General features: G+C 41.8%; 1 long non-coding RNA gene across 1 annotated transcript; it reads left to right on the plus strand.

The window, feature by feature from the left end:
- The first annotated feature begins 14,970 nt into the window (after positions 1-14,970).
- Positions 14,971-15,971, plus strand: LOC123156057 (uncharacterized). Its single transcript, XR_006477820.1, has 6 exons — positions 14,971-15,118; positions 15,215-15,329; positions 15,412-15,479; positions 15,560-15,637; positions 15,734-15,808; positions 15,918-15,971. It is a non-coding gene; the product is annotated as an uncharacterized lncRNA (long non-coding RNA).
- The last annotated feature ends 6,452 nt before the right edge of the window (positions 15,972-22,423 follow it).

Raw genomic sequence — 22,423 nt, forward strand, 5'->3', positions numbered from 1 at the left:
CATGGTCACAAGGCAGCAGCTTTACCACTGCGCCAAGGCTCCCCTTCATATTGAGTCTTTCTGATGTTATGATAAATTGCAATTGCTTCAATGACCAAGATTACAGTTTGTTAGTTTTTAATGAAGTTTCTGATTCATACTTGACACTGTGAATAGATTGTTACTTTAGCATAAGAAATCATATTACAATATATATTTATATATGTTGTTGTTTCAAGAATGATCATGATGCCCTCATGTCCGTATTTTATTTTATCGACACCTCCATCTCTAAAACATGTGGACATATTTTTTATTTCCGCTTCCGCTTGAGGACAAGCAAGGTCTAAGCTTGGGGGAGTTGATACGTCCATTTTGCATCATGCTTTGATATTGATATTTATTGCATTATGGGCTATTATTACACATTATGTCACAATACTTATGCCTTTTCTCTCTTAGGTTTACATGAAGATGGAGAATGCCGACAGCTGGAATTCTTGCCTGGAAAAGGAGCAAATATTAGAGACCTATTCTGCACAACTCCAAAAGTCCTGAAAGTTCATGGAGGCACGTTTTGGAATTAATAAAAATACTGGCGAAAGAATCAACCAGAGGGGGCCCACAGCTTGGCCACGAGGGTGGGGGGCGCGCCCTACCCCCCTGGGCGTGCCCCCCTATCTCGTGGCCCCCTGGCAGGCCTTTAGTGCCCATCTTTTGCTATATGAAGTCTTTCGCCCTGGAAAAAATCAGAAGGAAGCTTTCGGGACGAAGCGCCGCTGTCTCGAGGCGGAACCAATCTAGGGCTCCGACGGAGTTGTTCTGCTGGGGAAACATCCCCCCGGGAGGGGGAAATCGTCACCATCGTCATCACCATCGACCCTCTCATCGGGATGGGGTCAATCTCCATCAACATCTTCACCAACACCATCTCCTCTTGAACCCTGGTTCATCTCTTGTATCTGATCTTTGTCTCAAAACCTCAGATTGGTACCTGTGGGTTGCTAGTAGTGTTGATTACTCCTTGTAGTTGATGCTAGTTGGTTTATTCGGTGGAAGATTATATGTTCAGATCCTTAATGAATATTAATACCCCTGTGATTAAGAACATGAATATGATTTGTGAGTAGTTACATTTGTTCCTGAGGACATGGGAGAAGTCTTGCTATATGTAGTCATGTGAATTTGGTATTCTTTCGATATTTTGATAAGATGTATGTTGTCTTTCCTCTAGTGGTGTTATGTGAATGTTGACTACATGACACTTCACCATTATTTGGGCCTAGGGGAAGGCATTGGGAAGTAATAAGTAGATGATGGGTTGCTAGAGTGACAGAAGCTTAAACCCTAGTTTATGCGTTGCTTCGTAAGGGGCTGATTTGGATCCATATGTTTCACGCTATGGTTAGGTTTACCTTAATTCTTCTTTCGTAGTTGCGGATGCTTGCGAGAGTAGTTAATCATAAGTGGTATGCTTGTCCAAGGAAGGGCAGCACCCTAGCACCGGTCCACCCACATATCAAATTATCAAAGTAATGAACGCGAATCATATGAGCCTGATGAAAACTAGCTTGACGATAATTCCCATGTGTCCTCGGGAGCGTTTTCCTTTATATAAGAGTTTGTCCAGGCTTGTCCTTTGCTACAAAAAGGATTGGGCTACCTTGATGCACCATGTTTACTTTTGTTGCTTGTTACCCGTTACAAATTACCTTATCACAAAACTATCTGTTACCGATAATTTCAGTGCTTGCAGAGAATACCTTACTGAAAACCGCTTGTCATTACCTTCTGCTCCTCATTGGGTTTGACACTCTTACTTGTCGAAAGGACTACGATAGATCCCCTATACTTGTGGGTCATCACCCACCTATATATATGTGGGAAGGGGGTGCCACACATAACCACGACAATCTCTTAGCCGTGTGCGGCGCCCCCCTCCACTGTTACAGACTCTGTCATATTTTCATAGTTCTTAGGTGAAGCCATGCATAGATAGCATCACGCCCGTCACCACGCCGTCGTGCTGCCGAAACTCATCCACTACCTCGCCATCTTGCTAGATCAAGAAGGCGTGGACGTCACCGAGCTGAAGGAGTGCTGAACGCGGAGGTGCCATACATTCGGTGCTCGATTGGTTGGATCGCAAAGAAGTTCGACTACATCAACCGGGTTACTAAACGCTTTCTCTTACGGTCTATGAGGGTACATAGACACACTCTCCCCTTTCGTTGCTATGCATCTCCTTGATAGATCTTGCTGTGCGTAGAATTTTTTTATTTTCCATGCAACGTTTCCCAACAAATGGATGATTCAACAAGTCTTTGATCTCTACATGAGTATGGATAGAGTTATACACCTTGATCTTACAACTTGGAAGTCCTCTTACAATGGTGATGATGAAACGAAATTAGGATGAAGGCGAAAGAACAAAACAATAAGGTTCTCCGGTGGTTCTTCTTCTCTGGATCTCTTCTCCCCCTTTTCTTGATGAAGTGGCAGCGATTAGGTCTCTTTGATGTGTTGTTACCCTTGATGAACATTGTTCCTCTAGATGAAGGGGAGCCCCTGGCATCTGGTATGACCGCTAATACGATCATGGATGACCGTCTTGCATTCTGGTGCGCTTGATGGTAAAACTACCAACATGGAAGTTGCTCCATTTGGCATGATTTGGAGTAATCCTCCTTGGTTTCCTTCTAAAAATGTTTTTTTCCTATCAAGTAATGGTAAACGAGTTTTCTTCTCTCCTGAAGGATTAGCGTTTGAATAACTAACAAATAACAGAAACCTGATGAAAACCAAGTCAAAACTCCTTATAAAAAGTCAAAAAAATTCAAGGCATCAACTCCCCCAAACTTAAGATTTGCTCCTTCTCGAGAAACTAAGAAATCAAGAGAATGAAAGGGAGTTTGACGATTGAGTAGAATAAAATTTACCAGATCGTGAAGGTGTAATATTTCCATCCTCACAAATCTTGAAATCTTAGTTAAGAGACTACTTTCATTTGAATGGTTGGACTTAAGCTTGCTACCTAGCAACATGTAGTCTCGTATAACTAGTTACAATTCTCAAGTTAAACCTTCCATAGTTAACTAGGTGTATAGCAAGCATATACTTTTTATTATCTTAATAGAATGGATTTCCTTCCAAGCTTTTTGCAAAAAAATTCAACCAAAGGACTTTTGGAAAAGAAGAAAACATAGTACTCAAGTATTTCATTGGCACCCACAAGTGCTGCCAAATCATGACTCTCAAATACTTCCTTCAATCGTTATTCGTCGGAACTTCAAACTTTTGTGACGGGGTTATGTTAAAAGTATGATCCTGTATTGGGTTTCACAGTGGCTTCATTTTGAGTACTATGGACAAATATATTGTCTCTTTTGAGCTCTTGCGACATGTACTCGGTTATTACCACATACACAGACATTTAAGAGAAAGCAAAATAATATTCAATGTAGTGTTGCCACTATGTACGGTAACAAACTCATAGCCGAAATCCAAGTCAAAACTCTAAAGGATTATTCATTGGCTAGCGGAGTTCTCGGCATAACATCGAGAAAGGTGATGAAGCCACATTTACACACGTGAACATGCATATAGTGACAAAACCATGGCACAAGAAAGAAGCTGAAGCGCCATGTAAATATACAACACAATTTTTTGGCATAATCTTGATAACCTCAAATATTCATACCTCTAAATAACTTTATTAGTAGGTATCATCGAGGCAATCAAATTCAATTCCATGGAGTTTAACTACTTAAGTGCTAGTTCTCTTCAAAAATTAGAGCCCATGAGCTTCTTTTAATTTTTTTTGTTTTGGAACAAAAACCATGGTTTACATCAAAGTTTCACTTATAAGATTTGAAGTTGGGAATTATGACTAAATTATATTCAACTAACCTGAGGAATGAAGCTTTACTGTAACCATTCAAACAAAAATACTATTTTTATTAACTTGCGAGAAAATTGAGTATGAATATATTATACCTTCTTCCCCCAACTTGCTATTTTCTCAAGTCACTTTTTCGCAGCATTCTCTTTATTTCAAACTTGATAGTGGTGAACATTCCTATAGGTTCGTGCAAAGAAAGACATACACGAAGAGGATTCCAATGAACATGAACAAAGTTCACTTAGAAATTTATTATGAAAAATTGGAAATAAATATGAAGACATGGAAAAGAAAATAAATAAAAAGGAGAAAATAAATATGTGTTGGAAATATGCCCTAGAGGCAATAATATTGTAGTATTCTATTTCAATGTTCATAATTAAGAGTTTATATTCTATGCTATAACTGCTATGATCCCGGAATATGTGGTTCAGTGAAAAACACATATGCATGCGTAGAATGAGAAAGTGAAAGTGTGTTACGTCGACTAGAGGGGGGGTGAATAGGTGATTTTTAAGAAATCTTCACTGAGGAATTTCAGGGTGAGGAAATTCCTAAGCGAAGAACTACTTGTAGCGGAATAAGTACTCAGGTATAAGCAAATCAGAGTAACAGCATAGTCATATGATGAAATGAAAGACAAGCACTGAGTACAGAAAGTGTAAACACAGGATAAGCAGGATGAAGACAAATAGACTGAAGAATTAGGATTAAGGAAATAGAGAATGTCTTCAGTCAATGTCTTCAAGCAGTAATGATCAGGTACATCTACACATAACTGAGGAAATGAAAGGGTTGAGGAAATAGAACAGTTGGCTTGGTGAAGACAATGATTTGGTAGACCAGTTCCGACTGCTGTGATAGTTGTACGTCTGATTGGAGCGGCTGAGTATTTAAACTCGGGGACACACAGTCCCGGACACACAGTCTTCACCGTATTCTCCTTGAGCTAAGATCACACAGACCTCGCCCAACAGTAGTGGTAAGTCTTCACATGTGACTTCCAAACCTTCACATACTTGGTCACTCGGCAATCCACAATTCCTCTTGGATGCTCAGACCATGACGCCTAACCGTCTGGAGGATACACAATCCTCAAAGGTAATAAGCGTTGGTTCCACACAGGAACAATCTCTTCAGTGATGCTCAATCACTTTGGGGTTTGTAGGTTTGGGTTTGGGATTTGGGTTTTCCTCACTTGATGATTTTCGCTCAAAGTCCTCGGAGGATGGGATGCTCTCAAATGACAAGTGTCAATTTCTCTTGGAGCAGCCAACCAGCTAGTGGTTGTAGGGCCCGGCTATTTATAGCCTACGGAGCAGCCCGACATGATAAGACATAAATGCCCTTGGCAGATATGACCGTTAGGTGGTAGGATATTTTGGAACAGCTGGCACGCGGCTCAGCAACGGTCCGATATTTTGAGGTTCGAATTCCTCAGGGCTATCATGTTCCTCACTGTGTAGGCAACTTGCACTGGCGAATTCCTAACTCCTCAGTCAGAACAAATTCCTCAGAGACCATAAGATCTTCGTCTCTGTCACTGAAGAAATTGACTGAACTGATATGAGATTTCCAATGGCTTCACTCGAAGGATTGGGTAGGTGTAGGATTTTGAGATGAGCATCACATGTAAGTCTGTTTCCTTAGTATTACCTCGACCCTCTTTAACAATATGGTGTTTCCTATGACTCAAGAAGAAGAAAATGAAACTACGAAAACAAAAGTCTTCATGCTTCAGATTCCTCGCATGATTATCGAAGTCTTCAAAGGTCACACCAATTTCTTCACTTTCAAAGTCTTCAGGAGAACCAAAGTCTTCAGCCGAAGACATTCATTTTTAGGGGTCAAATTTCACTGTAAATAACAAACTCCTCATTGACTTATAGAGCCTGTGTACACTCACAAACATATTAGTCCCTTAACCTATAAGTCTTCAATACACCAAAATCACTAAGGGGCACTAGATGCACTTACAATCTCCCCCTTTTTGGTGATTGATGACAATATAGGTTAAGTTTTCAATGGGGATAAACATATGAATTGGAAGTACTCAATATTGAGGAATTTTATTGCAAGATATAGAAGAACTCCCCCTGAAGATGTGCATAGTGAGGAATTTGCTTTTGAAGCAATGCACATTTGAAGAGTAGAATCATGGAGATCTCCCCCTATATCTTGTAATTCATACACGCATTTAACATATAGAACGAAGAATTTGAAATGCATGATGAAATATGGTGATTGATGTAATTCAACATGCGTGCATAGGATTAATGAGGAAATAGCATGCAGAAAAACAGAGCAAAAGTATCAGGTCACCATTGAACTTAAGTTTACAACTCGATCAACAAAAGCTTCACAAGAGCGAGAGTTGCAACTTAACAAAAAAATGCCCATATATAAAGACCCGCTTGAAGACTAACTCAAATTTCTCCCCTTTTGTCATCAAATGATCAAAAGGGATGAAAAGTGAGGACTAATGCCCCTGAAAATTTCTTCACGAAGTCGATGGAGGAGCGTCAGCGTTGTTGGGGTTGTTCGTTGGAGTAGGGCCTGCCGCAGTGTCATCCAGATCTTCATTTTCTTCAGTGTCGCGGGACGAGGAATATGAACTGGGCACCAAAGGAGGAACTTCGACCTTCTTGAATTTCTTCGGTGGAGGCTTAGCCCAGCCGAAGTCCTGCTTGAAGCCAATCTGCTTGAGATCCTCATCACCATAAAGGTGAGACAATATAGCCTAGATGCGATCGAACATTTCATAGAGGTAGTAATGGTTCTTCTTCACTGAATTATAAGTGGCAGTCATATTGTGAAGAATTGAACCAAACTGCTGTTTCACCCATTTGTGATTGTGATCCACCTTCTGATGGAGACTGAGGAGAAGCTCACGATCAGTCATCACCCTTGGAGCTGTTGCCTGAGGACTTTGCTTTAAAGCATTTGCAGCAGTATCATGAGTGGCAGAATCGTCATTGGTGGAGTATGAAGCAGCTTTCCGGAACTGTCCATCCAATGGTCGAATGCCCTCATCAATGATAGTAGTGGCCTTGCCCTTTTCATTAGCTGAGGAAAATGTCCGTTTGAGGACTTCAATCGGGGGCAAGAAGCTGTCGTGGTTGAGTGTATCAGCTTTGTAGTTGAGTGAAGACCTTGTTCTGATGAATCTCATGATCCAGGGAGAGTAAAGCTTCAACTCAAACGGGGACATAGCAACATTTGCCAGAGTCCTCATGAAGAAATCATGATAATTCACGGGAATACCGTGCATGATGTTGAATAGCAGATTCTTCATAATGCCAACGAGTTCTTCATCATTTGAGTCGTGGCCCTTGATTGGACTCAATGTCTTCGTCAGAATGTGATAGACTGTCCTCGGCACATATTGCAATTCCTTCACGAGGAATTTAGTCCTTGATGCCTGTCCAGGCTTCAATGGCTTCATCAGCACTTGCATGAAATGATCGGACAGCTCAGTTTTAGAATATATCAGACGCGCACCTTCTGGGGGAGGACTGACTGGCATGGCATGAAGCAATTCAGTTGCCGGTGCCTTGTAGTGTGTGTTCTCTGTCATCTAGTCTAGCACCCAAGAATTCACATCTTCAGCATTTCCTGTGATGTGCAGCATCGCGTAGAATTGAAGAATGAGTTCTTCATTCCAATTGCATATGTCAGTGCAAAAATTGAGCAGGCCAACATCATGAATGGCAGCGAGGACTGGCGTAAAGCAAGGCAGTGATTCCATATCCAAGTGAGCATTATGCTCATGATCGAAGACTTTGTCTTTGTTGAATAACACTGAAGAATAGAAATTTGCTTGGCTGGTAGTCCAGAATCGCTTCCTCCTCAGACGAGTTGAACCATAAGGATTGTAGTCAGTGAAGAATCCATGCTCATTGAAGAAGGCATCGGCCTTGAACTTTGGTGTCTTGGAGAATGGTTCTTCGGTTGTGGCTGAGGAGTGTTAGTGATTTGAAGAATAACTTCTGGGACTTCAATTTCAGGAGCCGCAGGTTGAGGAATTTCAGCTTCTGGTTCAGTGGCAGCCTGGGCCTCCATTTCTTCAGCAACAAGTTCATCAGCACTAGTGGCTAGAATTTCTTCAGGAATGGAAGGGGTGGCATGGATTTCTTCAAAACCCATTTGAACTTCAGTTGGAGCCGAGGACTGAGGAATTTGTTGGATTGGTGTGAACAGCGGCGAGTTGGGGTGCTAACTCTCCCAAAAATCATCATTCATCACGGGAGTGGTGCAGCCAGTGTCCAAATCCTCATCCACTTCCATTTCTTCAACGCCGGCCTCTTCAGTAGTAAACTAAGGCATTGGCGATGATACATGAGGAGTTGAGGTGAAAGCTTCAACCTCAATTTCTTCATCCATCTGCTCTGTGGAAGCAGCAGATGGATCTTCTTCTGCAAATTCTTCAGGAATCTAATATTCTTCGCCATGAGGAACAAGTTCCTCGGATGGCATGCTTGCGAGAGGAACAACATCAATGGGATTCTCCATTGAACTTGTCAAAATCTTCGCCTTCTTGGGGGCCGAAGATTCTAAAGCAGCTGATGCCTTCCTCTTCTTCAAAGCAGCATGCTCCGCAGCTTTGGTTTTCTTCACTTCCAAAGCAGAAGGAAGAATTGGACTCGGTGTTGGTGCGGGCGGAGCAGTGGCAGTGGGATCAATTTCTTTAGGCACAACTAATGTAGTTGGCCTGTATTGAGCAGATTCTTCAGGCGCAGCAACAGAGTCTTCAGCTGGCTTGGCAATTTCTTCAGGCGCAACACTAGAGGTTGCCCTGGCAGTTTCTTCAGAGGCCGGAATTTCTTCAGCAGCCCTGGTGCTTGTAGTTTCATCAGCAGCCTGAAAATCATCAGCGGTGCTGGAAATTCCTTTAGTGGCTTGGGCAGATGCTTCAACCGAAGTGACTTCAATGTGCAAAGGAGCAGCGGCACTTGAAGTGAATGTCTTTGTCAGTTTGACAAATCGGACCTTGGTGCCCTTCCAGTTAGCCTTATAGGCCTCAAATTCTTCACTGAGCTTCTTGATTTCAGCTTGCAGTGCAATGAGCTGCTCAGGCGAAAGATTGAGGACATTATCCTTTAGGTAGCGCTACTTCTTGTACTGCGCTTTCTTCAGTGATCTGGCTTGGTCATACTTCCATTTTTCTTCAGTGATGAACGCCGTCACCACGTGACTTTGTCCAGGAGTGAGGCCCAAATCTGGCATTGGAGCATTGGGATCCTGGTGCAAGTGGTCGATGAAATCGAGGATCTTCTTCAGATCCAAAAGTAGGGGCACAGCACTTCCTTTGGCTCTAGCGGCCCACTGCTGTCTTTCCTTGATGATATCAGCAAGTTCATCATCATCAGCATCATCATCAGATGGAATTTGAAAGACCACCTGCTTCTTGTGAGGACTTGGTCTAGTGCCTCGTCCAGCAGTGGCCTTGGTCTTCAGCAGAGTGGGACCGGAAGTTGACGGATGAGCAGAAGAACTCACTGAAGCTCCTGAGGCAATAGATATGCCAGTGGTCCTTTGGCACATGGCGAGATGCACGGGTGCCGAGGACTTTGCCGGAGGAGCTGAGGGTTTTGAAGCCCAAGGAATTTGTGCAGTTTGAGGAACTAGGGCAGCTTGAGGAATTTGCCTCGATAGCACTGAGGAAATTGGACGTGTGGGCATTGCAAAAGAACTTGGCCGTGAGGACATTGCAGAGGTAAGTGGTTTCTTTGCTGGCTTCTTAGGCATGGCGTTCTTACTTGAAGAAGCCTCAGCAGTGGCAGCGGCAGTAGCAGAATCTTCATTGAATTTCTTCACTGCTTCTTTGGCCTGCTTGGCCAATTTTGCTTGCCGCCTGGCCCATTCATCAGCATAATCCTCACCATGTTTGGTGCCAGAGGAGGTCTTGAGCACGGAGGGTTAAGAGCGAATTTCTTCATGTATTTGAGAGTAACATATCTGTACTCCCTCCACTCTCTTGCCTATCTCCTTTCGATCCTCTGAATGCGCACTTTGCGCTCAGTCTTTGTTTCCTTGCCATATTTTGCCTCATCAAGCGTGCAGTACCCTGCATAGATGTTCACAGGGATCTCAAAGGCATCATTTACTTCAAGCTTCTTTCCTCCTTTCTGAGGACGTTTACCATCAGCCATTTTCTTCAGCTGAGGAATTTGCACAATTGAGTTCTCTTAAGAAGTATGCAGCTTTTCTTCAAGGAATGCTGCAAATGAGTTAAGTTGATGAGAACCTAGTGATTCAGCAGCTGACATGTGTACTAGTGAACAGAGTATAGGTGCGAAGAATTTGGAGAGGTCATATGCGTTCTCATAAGGTTTTGTAAAATTTGATGAAGTTTGAGGAAATTGACCCGATGTGTCTTGAAGAATTTCACTAAGCATTCTTTGTCTTAGGTTCCAGAGTTGTGCGGATCGTGAGATTCACACAATTGAGGAATCATGAAGAAAAACGTCACTTAGAGAAACAGATCAAGAACTGAAGATTTGTGCCAGGTGTTTAGAGTGTGGAGGTTGAAGAATAAACACCTTTTGAAGATTTGATGAAAATCATCAGTAGATAAATGCGGTAAAAGTAACTTTTAATTACCCTTGACAAAGAACACGATGAACTAGAAGTGTGTATTTGGAAGTTCGTCGGCTTGGATCTTCCACGCCCTAACTTGGCGGAGGAAGACGTCTACGGCAGCAGCGGAGGGAAGATTTTCGCGGTCGGCGCAAGTACGATGGCGACGAGGTCGAGGAAGTGAAGCTCTTCCTCACCAGCGACGATGGAGGTAGCGGCGGCGCTAGGTTTTGAGAAGCTCGAGCGAGGGAGTGAGTTCGAACAGAGTAAAAGTGAAATGAGGAAGGGGAGGGGGTATTTATAGCGGAGATGAATAACTGTTCGCCCGAAGAATTTGGAAGAACGTGCCCCTCACCCTTCTCATTCGCGTGACATGTGTCACCCATGTACTGAGATGTGGAGATCGTGTGAGATCGTGGGTGTTTAGATAATTATACCGTGGAATGCGTAACGGTTTGAGCGGCAAAAGACGAAAGTTTAGATAAGAATATTTTAAAGTGTCGTTCGCAATTTTTTCAGCTGACAAGGACACAGTGAAGAGTTTGAACAAGTTTCAAAATAGAACGCTCATGAAGAGTTTGTGAACAGACTGGATTGAGTTTAGCATAGAGGGGGAAGGGTCCGATCACATTCACTTAGCAGAAAAATCAACTTGAAGAATTAGCAATAAGTGAATGTTGTAGAGGACATAAACTCATATATATATATATATATATATATATATATATATATATATATATATATATATATATATATATATATATATATACTAGGTTGAACTATAGCTAAAATGTGTCCAAATGGGCTTGCGCTATACCGTTGGAAAGCTATGGATACCAATATCATGACCCAAGTTAAATTTTTTGCAAATTGTAAGCGGTTTAAGAGTAGTTTTGAAAACCATTTTTTCTTCATACAAGAAACGTGAATCATATTTTCGATCGCATTTCTAAACCTTTTATCGGAATGGGGCATATAATATGGCGTTGGAAAGCTGCTGCAAAACCGCTCCTTCGGCATGTTGAAAGTTTTCTCTAATTCTCAACGGATTAAGAGTAATTTTGAAAATCGTAAAATTTTGCAAACTGAACAGTCGAGTTCGTATTTTCAATGTAATTTCTAAATGGTTAATCCATTTGAGGAAAATGATATGGCATTGGAAAGCTTATGAAAATGCGCTACTTGTTCATGTTAAAAGTTTTTTCTAATTTGGAATGGTTTAATAGCAATTCAAAAAATGGTACAAGTTCCACCAAGTTCATTTTTTGAGGTAATGTTTTAACCGTACGACTGAATGCAACAAATTATATAGCGTTGGAAATCTTGAGCAAATGCAAAACTTTTTCGTATATATTATTTCTCCTAATTCCTTACAGTTTTAAGTCAAATTGGAAATTGGTTAAAAAGTATTTTAAACATAATTTCTACATACTTTAACGGAATGGGGCAAATAATATACCGCTGAAAAGCTACGGAAAATGCGTAACTTTTTCATGTTGATGGTTTTCTCTGATTCCTAGCCGTTTTCAAGTAATTGCGAAAATGGCGAGATCATTCGTTCTGCCTTTATCGCGAAACTGATTCTTCGAAAATGCACCGCGTGAAGAACTTGAACTTCTCGGCACGTGTACTTGAACTTCACTCTGTTTTTCACGTGCTTTTTTTTGCTCGTATATCTCTATCCACTGCTCCTAGCTCTCCATCCATTCACCGGAATTGAGCAAGTGATATACCGACGGAAAGCTGCTGTAAACACGCAACTTTCCCGTGTTGATCATTTTTTCATACTCATAACGATTTTAAAAGTTTTTCATCTGAAATTCATTCAGCATAGTAGTTGAACTTCATGTTGTTTTCACGTTGAACTTCTGTGACGTATTTTTGTTTGTACCCACGCCTGAACTTCCCTCTGTACGAACCCGACCTTCGGGCTATCGTTGCAACCGTGGCTTCCACCACGAATTATTCTGGTTAATAGTATTCTATATGATGTTAGTGTAATCTAGAAACATTTTTAGCAACTAAATATCGGTTTTAAATAGAAATCTCGCTCTGGCAGATTTTGCTCTCGGGTCGTGATGAAATTGCGTTTTTTTGCAATTTTACTCCATGAGTTGTTCGACCTGAACTTCCCCTAGTGCTAGATTGAACTTCCATCAACATTGCCCAAATGGGGCTTGCGATATACTGTTGGAAAGCTATGGACACCAGTATAATGACCCAACTTAAATTTTTGGCAAAATATAAGCGGTTTAAGAGCAGTTTTGAAAAACGTTTTTTCTTCACACAAAAAACGTGAATCGTATTTTCGATCGCATTTCTAAACCGTTTATCGGAATGAGGCATATAATATGGCTTTGGAAAGCTGCTACAAAACCGCTCCTTCCACATGTTGAAAGTTTATCTAATTTCCTATGGTTTAAGAGTAATTTGAAAAAACGTAAAATTTCGCAAACTGAACAGCCGACTTCGTATTTTCAATGTCATTTCTAAATGGCTAATCCAATTGAGGCGTACGATATGGCGTTGAAAATCTTATGAAAATGCGCTACTTTTTCATGTTGAATTTTTTTCTAATTTTGAACGGTTTAAGGGTAATTTAGAAAACGGTACAAGTCCTACCGAGTTCATATTTTCGAGCTCATTTTTTAAGAGTGCGTCCGAATGCAGCAAATGATATGGTGTTGGAAAGCTTGAACAAATGTGAAACTTTTTGGTATGTATTGTTTCTCCAAATTCTTTATGGTTTTAAGTCAGTTTAAAAAATGGTGAAAACGTATTTTCACCGTATTTTCTACAAACTTTATCGGAATGGCGCAAATAATATACCGTTGGAAAGCTACGGAAAATACGAAACTTTTTCATGTTGCTGATTTTCTCTGATTCCTAGCCGTTTTCAAGTAATTGCGAAAATGGCGAGATCATTCGTTCTGCCTTTTATCACGAAACTGATTCTTGGAGAATGCACCGCCTGAAGAAGCTGAACTTCTCAGCACGTGTACCTGAACTTCACTCTGTTTTTCACGTGCTTTTTTGGCTCGCAGCTCTCCTCCCACTCACCGGAATTGAGCAAGTGATATACCGATGGAAAGCTGATGTAAACACGCAACTTTCCCGTGTTGATCATTTTTTCATACTCGCGGCGGTTTTAAAGTTTTTCATACGAAATTCATTCAGTGTAGTAATTGAACTTCTTGTTGTTTTCATGTTGAACTTCTTGTTGTTTTCACTCTGACGTATTTTTAATAACGAGGTAAATCTGAGTTTTCTATAATCATCGAACTTCTCCATCTTTTTAATATGGTCTTCTTGGTTTTATTTCTTAATCATTTCTAGGAATAAAAATATTTTAAGACACCAAAACAACATTTTTGTGTGTATTTTTGCATTGGTTTGCACATCAAAATGCGTCATCTTTAGAAATTGAACTTCTCCTTTTCTTTTTATTTTCATTCAACATTGTTTAGCACGTCGAACCACATCATCTTTAGAAATTGAACTTCTCCTTTCTTTTTGCTTTCTTTCAACATTGGGTTGCACGTCGAACCGCTTCATCTTTCGAAATTGAACTTCTCATTTTCTTTTTGTTTTCTTTCAACATTGGTTTACACGTTGAACCCCATCATCTTTAGAGATTGAACTTCTCCCTTTTTGTTTTCTTGCATGTTTTACCTTGCATGTTCAAATTTATTTTGAACTTGCTGGGATAACACACTTGACCTTCTCGAACACAACATTTTGACCTTCGCAAAACATAAATTAAAGCCAAACTTTTGACCTATAGAGCATGTATAATTTTCTCCACTTTTTCAAGAATAAGTGCTGAATCGCCCCGTTAGTTTGACTTGAACTTCTGGTGCACATGAATAAGCTGTTGTAAACACGCAACTCTCCCGTGTTGATCATTTTTTCACACTTGCGATGGTTTTAAAAGTTTTTCATCTGAAATTCATTCAATGTAGTAGTTGAACTTCCTGCTGTTTTCACGTTGAACTTCTGTGACGTGTTTTTGTTTGTAATTTTCTCACACCGTGTAGTAGGTGAACTTCTGACAATTATCTACCTGAACTTCTCTTTGGTTACGTGAAAACATCGAACTTCTCCATTATTTTAATTTGAACTTCTAGGTTTTTATCGTTGAACTTCCAAACGGGATGGGCTTATTCTTTAGGCCATTTTTCATTAGTTTTGTTTTTGGTTAACATTTCGTTAACTATTTATAACATGTATTTTTACATATGAAAAAACTATATGATAGACCTACTCGGAGCACACATACGTGCCGTAGACACGCATGTGGGCACCCACACGAATAGCACACACTCAAGACGCACACACCCAAGACTCATGCTCCGCCGAAAGGCGTCATGAACTTATCTGGCTCTTCTAGTTGAACTTCAAGGTTTTTCTTAAATATTTTTGTTGTTATCTTTCCGTTTTTCGTATATGATTTTCTCGTCGACTATATGCACTCATTTTCGTGATATTAAAAATGACAGGCACACTGGGGAGGGTCACCTGAATGCACGGTTAAGAGGTACCCGCTTATCTGCTCTTGCGGAACTAGGCCATCAGTCTACCATAGATGAGGTTGTCCGTCGATTTAATGTCTTTCTGGAAGACAGAGAGACGCCACTCCTCCCACCAGATGTTCGAAAGGTTAGCACTGTGATAAAACATAAATTAAGCATATAGCTATATAACCTTGCAAACTATGTGGAGTCCACTTGTTTACCATCTTACTGTATTGTACAGGCTGCATATGTTGCACTGATGCAGACCGTGAACAAGTCAAACAAAAGTGGGTATGAATCTCTCCTGAAGATTTACAGGGAAACTGATCTGAGCTAGGAAAAAGTTCGTGTGCTTGGTAAGCTAGTATTTCCCTTTCGTTATTTATAAGTTAAAATGAGAATTGTGGAATCTCACAAAATTTATGATCCTCTTTGAAGGTTCTTTGGCATCGTCCCCTGACCCTGATGTTGTTCGTGAAGCGCTGAATTTCCTGCTATCGTCTGAGGTAACAAGGAAGCGATATAACATTTTCGATGATACAGTTTACTTTCAGCCAACTAAACTCACGATATATTGCATCCATAGGTAAGGAATCAGGATTGCATAATTGTGCTTCGCGGAGTGACTGCAGCAGCGCATGAGGTGGCATGGACATGGTTGAAGGTATTCATTGTTTTTTTTGCATCTCTCTGGTTATGATTAGCCTTGCTGCTCTCTTTTGTTCTTCTGTGCTAACTAAATGCCTTGTTCGTGGTTCAGGAAAACTGGGACTACATAGCAGAGACCTTCACTGGACACCTGCTCACCTATTTCATCACCGTCACTGTCTCACCGGTAAATGTCATAACCTGTTATATGCCACGCTCATATACAAGCAAATGCATGTGCACGAATGAAACTTAGAATCTGCTAACACGGAGGAACCATTGTTGATTTGTCTCAGCTCGCCACAGACGAGAAGGGTGACGAGGCAGAGGAGTTCTTCAACAGCAGGACCAAGGCAAGCATAGAAAGGACGGTGAAGTAGAGCATCGAGAGAGGGTGAGGATCAAGGCCAAGTGGGTCAAGAGCACCAAGTGACCCTCCCCATGCCGGCGAGCAAGACCATGCCTCAGGCTAGCTCGTCCACCCAGACCATTCCTTCATTTTCATACAATTTTCACATGGGAAAATTAGGAAGAAGATGACACAACAGTCCAATTCATTTAGAAAACTAAAGATCAAAATTAAAGGCAAGGAGCATCTGAACATGCAACACTCTTTTTCTTGAACATGTTTTGTTGTAAATGTGCAGCTTCAGATAACAACTATTGTTAGCAAACATGCAACACTCTTTTTCTTGACCGAATTCATCTTCTAGCTAGCATCACACATACTTGTTTTGCAAGAGTTCATAGAGGAAGAGCTGAGCATGTATCGCCACAGTGAATAACAAGGAAGTTCAGAGAAAATCCAAGCAGTCGTTGTCCTCTGTTTTCAGTAGCAGGAACACCAAAAATAGCATACTGTTGGGCAGGGCCTCAATCGGGGTAGCTGCTATGGCGACAGGTGGGGGTTGCCAAGGGGACTCGCGCTTGAGGAAGCAGGTGCAGGTGCGCCATGGCGGAGCGTAGGGATGTGTGCCTGGCTGGAGGAGGAAGGTGGGCGATGGCGCGGCAGCGGCCGGATCCATGGGAGATGGCGCGGCGGCGACCAGATCCGTGGGCGATGGCGGGTAGGCGGCAAGATCCATGGGCGATGGCGGGGCGGCTGCCGGATCCTGGGGCGGTGGCGCGCGGGGGTGGGATGCGCTACAGCACGGCGGCGCAAGTGGCGCCTGGATCGGGAGGATCCGAGAGGAAGTTCAGGGCGGTGGCCGACTAGGGTTCGGCGGGTTGCAGGTGGCAGGGCGGGTGGGAGCAGGCCGGCACCGGCGGGGGTGGGTTGCGGGGTCAGGCGCCACCGCGCTGGGCACTGACGACATGGCGGCGAGAGTGGGTGGAGGCGGGGGTCCGGTACGGTGCGGGTGGGGTGGGTGGGGATATGTTTTTTCGTATTTTTAGATCGCACGGGTTCAGGAGCATCTTGTCGCGCCTATATAGGGAAATCGTGATCCAAATAACTATTCTGATCCCAGAATCAGAATAGTGTTACTCTCTCTCTCTCTATATATATATATAGTCAAATGAAGAATAATCGACTAAAAGAGTGAAAACAATGCAAAGTTGAAGAATTTGAAAAACTGAGGAATTTCACAAATGAAGAAAAACTCAAATTGAAGATTTTCAACTTTGGTTGGTGGCATAACCCACCGTATAAGAAAACTGATTTCAGACACCGCGTACAATTCTTGTAGGGTTCTGAGAATCAATTTCTTCATTAATTTCTTCACACTTAGAGGGTTAGTCTTCATTGATTGAAGAAAAACGTTACTTCGTGTGTTGCACATCTAAGTCATCAAGTCAGCATAAGTGTTAGGATGTGTGTCCTTTTCAAAGAACATTCGAAGATTTTAGGATATTTAGCTCACACCGCAACTTGCTAAATCTCTTATCATCCAAGGTCTTAGTGAAGATATCGGCCAGCTGGTCTTCAGTACTTGCGTGGTCGATGGAGATGTTTCCCTTCAACACATGATCATGAAGAAAATGATGACGAATCTGGATGTGCTTTGTCTTCGAGTGCTGAACTAGGTTGTGAGCGATCTTGATAGCACTCTCATTGTCGCAGTAGAGAGGCACATTCTTCATGTTGATGCCATAGTCCTTGAGTGTTTGCTTCATCCATAGTAATTGAGCACAGCAAGATCCAGCAACAATGTACTGAGCTTCTGCAGTGGAGAGTGATACGCAGTTCAGCTTCTTCGAGGACCAACATACCAAGGATCGTCCAAGGAAATGACATGTGCCTGACGTTGACTTGCGGTCCACCCGATCACCAGCATAGTCAGAGTCTGAATATCCAATGAGATCAAAGGAAGAGCCCTTGGGATACCATAATCCAAGTGTTGGTGTGTGAGCTAGATATCGAAGAATATGCTTCACAGCCTTATGGTGTGATTCCTTCAGTGTAGCTTGAAATCGGGCACACATGCAAACACTAAGCATAATATCCGGCCTAGATGCACATAGGTACAATAAGGAGCCAATCATGGAGCGGTATACCTTTTGATCGAAGTCTTTACCATTTTCATCAGTGCATAGATGGCCATTTGTGGGCATAGGAATTTTGACGCCTTTGCAATCTTGCATGCCGAATTTCCTCAACACATCCTTGAGGTATTTCTCCTGAGATATGAATATGCCATTGTATTGTTGACGAATCTGAAGACCTAAGAAGAATTTCAATTCTCCCATCATAGACATTTGATATTCTTCACTCATCATATAGGCAAATTCATCACTGTAACGTTGGTTAGTACAGCCAAAGATAATATCATCAACATATATTTGGCACACGAATAATTCATCATCATATGATTTGGTGAAAAGAGTTGGGTCAAGTGAACCGGGTTTGAAGCCTTTCTTCATGAGGAATTCCTTCAGTGTGTCATACCACGCCCGAGGTGCTTGCTTGAGGCCATAGAGGGCCTTGTTGAGTCTATAGACGTGATCTGGAAATTTTGGATCCTCAAAACCTGGTGGTTGAGCAACATATACTTCTTCCTCAAGCTTACCATTAAGGAATGCACTTTTCACATCCATTTGTTGTAAGATGATATTATGATGGTTAGCATAAGCAAGCAATATGCGAATAGCCTCAAGTCTAGCAACAGGTGCAAAAGTTTCATCGAAATCAATTCCTTCAACCTGTGTGTAGCCTTGAGCTACAAGACGAGCCTTATTCCTCACCACGAGGCCATTTTCGTCTTGTTTGTTGCGGTAGATCCATTTGGTACCAATGATGTTGTGCTTGCGTGGATCTGGTCACTTGACAAGCTCCCACACATTGTTGAGCTCGAATTGATGCAATTCATCTTGCATGGCTTGAACCCACTCGGATTCCATGAATGCTTCATCTTCTTTGGTGGGCTCTGTGATAGAGAAAAACACAAAATGCCCACAAAAGTTGGATAAATGTGAAGCTTTTGAGCGCGTGAGGGGACCTGGTGCACGAATGTCATTGATGATCTTCTCGACATGCACTTCATTTGCAATCCGAGGATGTGTGGGTTGACGACTTTGCTTAGGCCCAACAGTTTCTTCAGGACCAGTTTCTTCAGCAGCACCAGCACGATTTTCTTCATGATAAGGAATGACTTCTTCAGCAATTTCTTCGGTAGGGATGACATCCTCAGTAGCTTTGAACTTGACGGATTCCTCAGGTGACATTTTATCTAGCACGGGAGGTAGGTGCTCTCTTTGCGAGCCATTAGTTTCATCGAACGGCACATTTATAGTTTCAACAACCTTGTGATGGTTGATGTTGAAGACTCTGTAGGTGTGCGAGTCCTTTCCGTAGCCAAGCATAAAACCCTCATGTGCTTTCGGTGCAAATTTAGAGTGATGGTGAGGATCTATAATCTAGCATTTAGCACCGAAGACTTTGAAATAACTTACATTGGGTTTCTTGTCAGTGAGGAGTTCATATGAGGTCTTTTTGAAGAATTTGTGAAGATATACCTTGTTGATGATGTGGCACACAATATCAATTGCTTCAGGCCAGAAGCGCTCAACTATTTTGTATTTATCAAGCATAGTGTGAGCCATCTCAACAAGAGTCCTGTTCTTGCGCTCCACGACGCCATTTTGCTGAGGAGTATAAGGAGCAGACAATTCGTGAGTAATACCAAGCATATCGAGATATTCATCGAGGCCAGTGTTCTTGAACTCGGTTCCATTATCACTCCTGATATGCTTGATCTTCACACCGAAGTTTGTGGAAGCCCTTGAGGAAAATCGTCTGAAGACTTCCTGCACTTCATTTTTGTAAGTGATGATATGCACCCATGTGTAACGAGAATAGTCATCAAAAATGGCAAAGCCATATAATGATGCAAAACTAGTGAATGTGGCATAATGAGTAGGGCCAAATAGATCCATATGAAGTAATTCAAAGGGATGACAAGTGGTCATGATAGTCTTCGTGGGATGCTTGGCTCTGGTGAATCTTTCCAGCCTCACAAGCCCCACAAAGATGATCTTTGAGGAATTTGACACCCTCGATGCCAATGACGAGCTTCTTCTTCGTGAGTGTATGCAAGTTCCTCATCCCAGCATGACCAAGTCGTCGATGCCATAACCAGCATTCTAAAGCTTTTGCGAGTAGGCATGTAGCAGGCTGTGGTCCTGTAGAGAAATCAACAATATACAAGTCTCCTTTCCTAAAGCCTGCAAAGACTTTGGAGTTGTCAAATTCCATTAGCACAAGGCAACGAAATTTGCCGAAGACAACAACCATATCAAGATCACAAAGCATTGAGACCGACATAAGATTGAATCCTAAGGACTCAACAAGCATGACTTTGTCCATGTGTTTATCCTTTGATATTGCAACCTTACCTAGACCCAATACCTTGCTTTTGCCTTTGTCAGCGTAGGTGATATGCTTCAGATGAGATGGTGACAGATCAGTGTCCATCAACAAGCTTCTGTCACCAGTCATGTGAGTTGTACATCCACTATCGAGGACCCACTCAGTAGCTTTGGGTTGATCATCCTGCAGATGAATTAGTACAACTTACGAACCCATATACTTCATCAGTGAAGAATATGATATCAATTTCATCAATAGTAACAAATATAGCAATATGAGGACGTGAGAAATGAATGATTCATTTCTTCATGTTTAGCTTGCATCCTTTAAAGCACATTCAGGTCTCCAGCAAATTCTTTAGACGATCAAGTTCATCTGGAGACCTGACCCTGCATAAGAGATTAGTTCTTTTTCTTCACCTCCCACATCTGGAGGGGTGGAAAAGAGTTCATCATTCTGCGAGCTCCATAAGAAAATGATGGCATAGAAGCAAGTGCACTTCATTTCACAGAAGAGTGGTTAGGATAAGCATATGAATAAGCAGAGAAATTCTTTGAGGACTTATGAACATAATGGTTTGAAGAATAATGCACATATTCATGGCCCTTAGACTTTCCCTGTGAAACAGAAGTGTTAGCACGATGATGTTCATATGAGGATTTTGATCCATATGAGGAATTTGATCCACGTGAAGAATTTGGTCCATATGAGGACTTGGATCCATATGAAGAGTTTGGTCCGTATGAAGAATTTGATCTGGGGTTCCTATTCTTCATGGGTGGAGTCATGATGACATTCACCTGAAGATTTTCAAGGCAACTTTTCAGAACCCAGCTTTTCTTCATAGGGGCACCGTTCCTGCAGTTAGTACCAACATATCGAGCAAATACTTCACAATTCTGATTCTTGAATAGTTTATAATTGGAGTAAAATGTTTCATCAGAGGAATATGAAGAATCAGAGGTAAAGCCAGATAAATTGCATGGATCTATAGGAGGTCCTTTCGCAGCAACCCATGAGGTTTTGGGGTACTGCTCAGGTTTCCAGTAGGTGCCATCAACATTGAGTTTCCTCTCAAAGGCAATACCCTCCTTCCTAGGGTTCCTGTTCAAGATCTGCTTTTTGAGCACATCACAAAGAGTCTGATGCCCTTTGAGGCTTTTGTAAATGCCTGTCACATACAATTCCTTCAGCCCTGCATTATCGTCAGTGATACATGTGGTATCCTCAGATGAGGAATTTGTGACCACAGAGATAGTTGAAGAATTTGCAGCAATAGAAGCATTTGAACATTCAGGTGATGAATTAGTAGATTCACGCTCAATGCATTTAAGACATGGTGGAATAAATCTTCCTGAGCGGAACTGATCTGTTGAGCGAGCAATGAATCATTTTCCTTCTGAAGATCTTCATAACTCACTTTTAACGTCTCAAGATCTTGCTTTTTCTGAAGAAATTCATAAGAAAGCTTCTCATGATTAGTTAAGAGAGAGTTATGATGATTTTGAAGGTTGTCAAACTTTGACTGGAGTTTTTGAAGACAATCAGTCAAAGCCTTATTTTGATCCAATTGCTCACCGAACATATCATCGCTTTTATCTAGCATGTTTTGAACCTTTTCAAGAGCTCTTTGTTGTTTAGTGGCAAGGGAAGAAAGTTTGACATAGCTGGGCCAAACTCATCACCTGATTCATCGTCACTAGATTCGGAAAGGTAGCATTCTGTTAGCTTGGCACCCTTTGCCATAAGGCATGGTGAAGAGGATGATAATTCAGGTGCGAAAGTCATCTCCTTGAGTGATTCCTTGAAATCCTCAAACCAAGGATCATGAAGAGTATGATGACCTTCGTAGACCTCAGAGAGCCGGTCCTAGATTAGCTTCGCATGGTTGAGATGCATGACATTCCTGAACTGATTTCGGGACAAACAGGAGTAGATGACATCCTTCGCTGTGAGGTTGAGTAGAGTGAACTTGCGAATGTCATCAGCCTCCAC

Source organism: Triticum aestivum, chromosome 7B (assembly GCF_018294505.1).
Source record: "Triticum aestivum cultivar Chinese Spring chromosome 7B, IWGSC CS RefSeq v2.1, whole genome shotgun sequence".
Lineage (NCBI taxonomy): Eukaryota > Viridiplantae > Streptophyta > Magnoliopsida > Poales > Poaceae > Triticum > Triticum aestivum.